The 6,000-nt window shown below is 44.8% G+C and overlaps 1 protein-coding gene across 5 annotated transcripts in view; it reads right to left on the minus strand.

Moving 5' to 3' along the window:
* The window catches only part of ACAD9 (acyl-CoA dehydrogenase family member 9), a 67,952-nt gene that overhangs the window by 35,683 nt on the left and 26,269 nt on the right, over nt 1-6,000 (minus strand). The window lies entirely within an intron of this gene.

Consider the following 6,000-nt stretch of genomic DNA (forward strand, 5'->3'; position numbering starts at 1 on the left):
TACCGGTAATATTGGTAAGACATGTACTATAAACTCTAAAGCAACCACTGAAAAACAAAAGGTATTACTAATAAACCAACAAAAGAGATTAGGTGAAATAAAAAACACTCTATTAATCCAAAAGAAGGCAGATAAAAAAAGAAAAAGGGAAACAAAGAAGAGATGGGACAAATAAAAAATAGCTAGATGATAGAGTTAAACCCAACTATGTCAATAATAACCTATACTAATAAAAGGGTAATATGCTAATTAGACCTGACATCCTTCTGGATGTCCTTCCGGACATAGCCACGGTGGCAGGGGACAAGGCAGAGGAGGTTAGGGGGCGATCAGGCCGGCAGGGGAGAGCAGTTAGGGGCGATCAGGCCGGCAGGGGAGAGCGGTTAGGGGCAATCAGGCAGGCAGGCAGGAAGGTGAGTGGTTAGGAGTCAAGGGTCCTGGATTGAAGAGGGTGCAGGCGGGCTGAGGGACCACCCCCTCCGTGCATGAATTTTATGCACCAGACCTCTAGTATTAAAATAATCATATATCAAAGATCAATCAAAAGGCAGATTGTCAGACTGGATTTTAAAAGACAACATTCAACTATGCTGCCCTGTAACAGATCCACTTTATTATTTTTACTGTATACCTTTATTTCGAAATATTATCAAATTTAAAGAAAAGTTGCAAAAATAGTATAGAGTTTCTGTATACTCTTGACCCAGCTTCTCCTAATGCAACCTTATAGAACCACAGTAAAACTACCAAAATTAGGACACTGACATTCATATACTATTATTTAGTAAATTACAGAATTAATTTAAGTTTCATCAGGTTTTCTATTTATGTCTTTTTTCTGTTCCAGGGTCCAATCCAGGATCCCACACTGTATTTAGTTGTTATGTCTCTTTAGAATCCTTCAGTCTGTGATGGTTCTTATTCAGTCTTTTCTTGTCTTTTATGACTTTGACATTTAAAGCATTATTCCTTTGTAGCAATTTAGATTTGCCTGTTTTCCAAAGATTAGATCAATGTTATGTATTTTGGGAAAGAAGACAACAAGGGTGATGTGCCCTTCTCAGTGTATTATATCAGAGTATACGAGACATAATTAAGTCTTATAACTGGTGATGCTAACTTGATCACCTGTTTAAGGTGGTGCCAGCCAAAATTCTCCACATAAAGTTACTCTCTCATCTGGCCAGCGTGGCTCAGTGGCTGAGCATTGACCTATGACCTAGGAGTCATGGTTCGATTCCCGGTCAGGGCATATGCTGGGATTGCAGGCCCAATTCCCAGTGTGGGGTGTGCAGGAGGCAGCCAATCAATGATTCTCTCTCATCACTAACTCTCCCGCTCCTTTCCTCTCTGAAATCATAAAAATATATATTAAAAAAATAAAGTTATTTTCCCTTTGTAATTAATAAATATCACAGGGAGGCCAGCCAATGTGATTCAGTGATTGAGCATTGACCTATGAACTAGGAGGTCACAGTTCAATTCCCAGTCAGGGCACATACCCAGGTTGTGGGCTTCAGACCCTGTGGGGGGCATTTAGGAGTCAGCCAATTAATGATTCTCTCTCATCATTGATGTTTCTATTCCTATCTCTCTCTCCCTCTCCCTTACCCTCTGAAATCAATAAAAATATATTTAATAAATGTTATAGGGGAACTACTTTGCAATTATATAAATAAACTGTTTCCACTCAAACTTTCATCCATTCATGTTTTACTAAAGTGTGTGCTTCATGGTAATTTTTGTTGTTGTTAATCCTCACCCAAGCATATTTTTCCATTGATTTATAGAGAGAGTAGAAGGGAGAGGGAGAGACAAAGAGAGAGAAACATCGATGTGAGAGAGACACCATTGACTGGTTGCCTCCTGCACAGACCTGCAACTGAGGCATGTGCCCTTAACCAGAATCAAACCCAGGACGCTTCAGTCTGAGGGCCGACACTTTATCCACTGAGCCAAACCAGCTAGGACATTATGGTAATTTTGTATTCCAAAATTCCAGCTATGTTTATTAAGTGGAGAAGAAACCCACTTTGCATATAAAAACACATTATCAGTCAAGAGGATGAAAAAAGACATATCATGCTAACACTTATTCAAAGACAGCTGTAGTTGCCATATTAACATTAGAGGTTGAGGGAGAAACCAAGATGGCGGCATAGGTAAACACCGGAGATTGCTGCCTTGCACAACCACTTCAAAAATACAACTAAAAGACATAACGGACATCATCCAGAAACACAGGAAGGCTGGCTGAGTGGAATTTCTACAACTAGAAGAGAAAAGCATACCGAGACTCAAAGGAGGTGCGGTGCTGAAGTAAATACAAAGGTGCGGAGGTGCATGCGGAGAGGGCTGCCGGCTGAGGACACGATTGTCTTTTTCAATTGGGAGGGAGTCTCAGGCTCTGAGCTCCAGTTCCGGGTGAGTCTCTGTGGACCCAGACTCATACGGGAGAAACGGGACTGTCTGGCATCGGTCAGAACTCGAGGGCAGCTTTCTCTCGGAGGCACTCGCGGCGACTGCCAGGACCTCTGAAGGCAGGACTGAGAGCAGCCATACTGCTTACTCGCTCGGCCGCACTGTTGATCCCCTGGGACCCCATCCCGCCCAAGCCGTGCATGGAGGCTTTTGCATATGAAAGGCCCGGCCCATTGTAATCTGAAAATAACTTAACAAACTGCAGCTGCCCCAAGGCCCCAGGGCAACTTGCATTGCTTTACACCTGGCTTCTGCTGGGTAGCCTCAGGAAAAGGCTAGATTAGCACCTCCTTAGATCAAAGAGCCAGTGTACCTAGTGGTCAGAGTGGGACCATCCAATTACAACTCCTCAGATCTATAAGGGACACACTCAGGGGGCAGACTCAGTGAGCACCAAAGCCCCACTGAAGCAAGTCTTGCCCCACAAGGGTGTCTTCAGCACAGAAGTTCTCCCACTGCAGACACAGCTGATTCTCACTGCCAATTGGCCTGGAGCTCAAATCCTCCCAGTTTTACCTACAACAATCAAGGCTTAACTACAACAAGACTGTGCACAAAGCCCACAAGGGGGTGCACCAAGAGTGTCTACCTCAGGTAATTGGGACACTTAGCACAGAAAGCCACTCTATCGACACAGCGAAGCATAAAAAATGCCGAGACAAAGAAACAGGACACAAATGACAGAAATGGAGGAAAGCAAACTACTGGATATAGAGTTCAAAACCACACTTTTTAGGTTTTTCAAGAATTTTCTAGAAACCACCGATAAATTTAGTGAGACCCTCAAGAAATCTAGTGAGACCCTCGATGTTGTGATAAAGGACCAACTAGAAATTAAGCATACACTGACTGAAATAAAGAATATTATACAGACTCCCAACAGCAGACCAGAGGATCGCAAGAAACAAGTCAAAGATTTGAAATACGAAGAGGCAAAAAACACCCAACCGGAAAAGCAAAATGAAAAAAGAATCCAAAAATATGAAGATAGTGTAAGGAGCTTCTGGGACAGCTTCAAGCGTACCAACATCCGAATTATAGGGGTGCCAGAAGAAGAGAGAGAGCAAGATATTGAAACCTATTTGAAGAAATCATGACAGAAAACTTCCCCTACCTGGTGAAAGAAATAGACTTACAAGTCCAGGATGCGCAGAGAACTCCAAACAAAAGGAATCCAAAGAGGACTACACCAAGACACATCATAATTAAAATGCCAAGAGCTGCTGGGGGCCAGCCCCAGCGGTCCAGGGGTTCCCAAAGGTGTGGACGGAGTCGGCGAAGAATGATTTACACGGAGACAGTGTTCAGAACTCTCTAGCTTTCCTTAGTCTCCGTGGATCTTCCCTGTGCCTGGCTGAGGCCACAGAGAAAGAGGAGATATCCCAAGGCAAGCTGAGCCTTTATTTTATAGCGAGAGGTAAACAAGGTAGTGGTTTCTATAGTTACACAGTTCTTGTGAGTTTCACTTGTTTTGACCATAGTTACACTTCCTGCACTTCCCTCAGCCCATTAGCTTCCCAGATAAGATCTAGAGAGCCTCATAAGGTCAAGCCTAATTATGCTAAGAGGACTGTGCCCTCTAAGCTGGGAATTGTTTTTGACTTTGCCCACAGGTCAGTCTGAGGCTTACCCCTATATCAGCTCCCCACAAAGAGCAAAAGACAAAGAGAGTATCCTAAAAGCAGCAAGAGAAAAACAGCTAATTACCTACAAGGGAGTACCCATACGACTGTCAGCTGATTTCTCAACAGAAACTTTGCAGGCCAGAAGGGAATGGTAAGAAATATTCAAAGTGATGAATAGCAAGAACCTACAACCAAGATTACTTTACCCAGCAAAGCTATCATTCAGAAGTGAAGGTCAGATAAAGAGCTTCACAGATAAGAAAAAGCTAAAGGAGTTCATCACCACCCAACCAGTATTATATGAAATGCTGAAAGGTATCCTTTAAGAAGAGGAAGAAGCCGAAACCGGTTTGGCTCAGTGGATAGAGCGTCGGCCTACGGACTGAAGGGTCCCATGTTCGATTCCGGTCAAGGGCATGTGCCTTGGTTGCGGGCATATCCCCAGTAGGAGATGTGCAGGAGGCAGCTGATCGATGTTTCTCTCTCATCGATGTTTCTAACTCTCTATCTCTCTCCCTTCCTCTCTGTGAAAAATCAATAAAATATATTTAAAAAAAAAAAAAAAAAAAGAAGAGGAAGAAGAAGAAAAAGGTAAAGATACAAATTATGAACAACAAATACACATCTATCAACAAGTGAATCTAAAAATCAAGTGAATAAATAATCTGATGAACAGTATGAACTGGTGATTATAATAGAATCAGGGACATAGAAAGGGAATGGACTGACTATTCTTGGGGGGGAAAGGGGTGTGGGGGGTGCGGGAAGAGATTGGACAATAATCGTGCACCTATGGATGAGGACAGTGGGTGGGGAGTGAGGGCAGAGGGTGGGGTGGGAACTGGGTGGAGGGGAGTTATGGTGGGGAAAAAGAGGAACAAATGTAATAATCTGAACAATAAAGATTTAATTTTAAAAAAAAGATTGTTGAACAAAACAAAAAAAAAGAGGGTGCTAAAAGCAAAAAGACAGTGTCTGACAGTGGTCAGCACCTAACTACTTAACGGGAAGCCCAAATGTGGCAGAGAGAACAGAAGAATGGGGTCCTAAACAAGCTGGGGTCCTAACATGGGACATTAAAACTTGCCTGAAGTGAATGACACTTCACTTTTTTAGTTTCATTTTATTTATATACTAGAGGCCTGGTGCATGGATTCATGCACCAGTGGGGTCCCTCGGTCTGGCCTGCTCCCTCTCGCAATACGGGAAGCCTCAGGGGATGTCAGAGGTCCGGTACACAATTTTGGCCCGATCCCCCCAGGCCAGGCCGAGGAACATCACCGATGCATGAATCCATGCACCGGGCCTCTAGTATACATATTAGATCTTTGGCTAATCTTTTTCCACCCTCTCCCCTTCCCTCTGAGATTTATCAGTCTGTTCCATGTTTCCATGCCTGTGCATTAAGCGTCTGCCCCCTGGTGGTCAGTGCGCATCATGGCTCCTGGTTGGTCACGTAGGCGCAATATACACACACATACACACACTAGAGGCCCGGTGCACAAAAATTTGTGCACTCGGGGGGGTCCCTCAGCCCAGCCTGTGCCCTCTCACAGTCTGGGACCCCTTGGGGGATGACCACATGCTGGCTTAGGCCCGCTCCCTGGGGGATTGGGCCTAAGCTGGCAGTAAGACATCCCTCTGGCAGCCCGGGAGCCATCAGGGGGATGTCCACTTGCCAGAGGGGAGCAGGCCTAAGCTGCAGTCAGACATCCTTAGTGCTGCTGAGGAGGCGGGAGAGGCTCCCAACCACCACCGCTGTACTGCAGCCGTCAGCCTGGCTTGTGGCTGAGCAGAGCTTCCCCTGTGGAGTGCACTGACCACCAGGGGCAGCTCCTGCATTGAGCATCTGCCCCTGGTGTCAGTGTGTGTCATAGTGACAGTCATTCCCAGT

The sequence above is a fragment of the Myotis lucifugus genome, unplaced genomic scaffold, assembly GCF_000147115.1.
Source record: "Myotis lucifugus unplaced genomic scaffold, Myoluc2.0 scaffold_21, whole genome shotgun sequence".
Lineage (NCBI taxonomy): Eukaryota > Metazoa > Chordata > Mammalia > Chiroptera > Vespertilionidae > Myotis > Myotis lucifugus.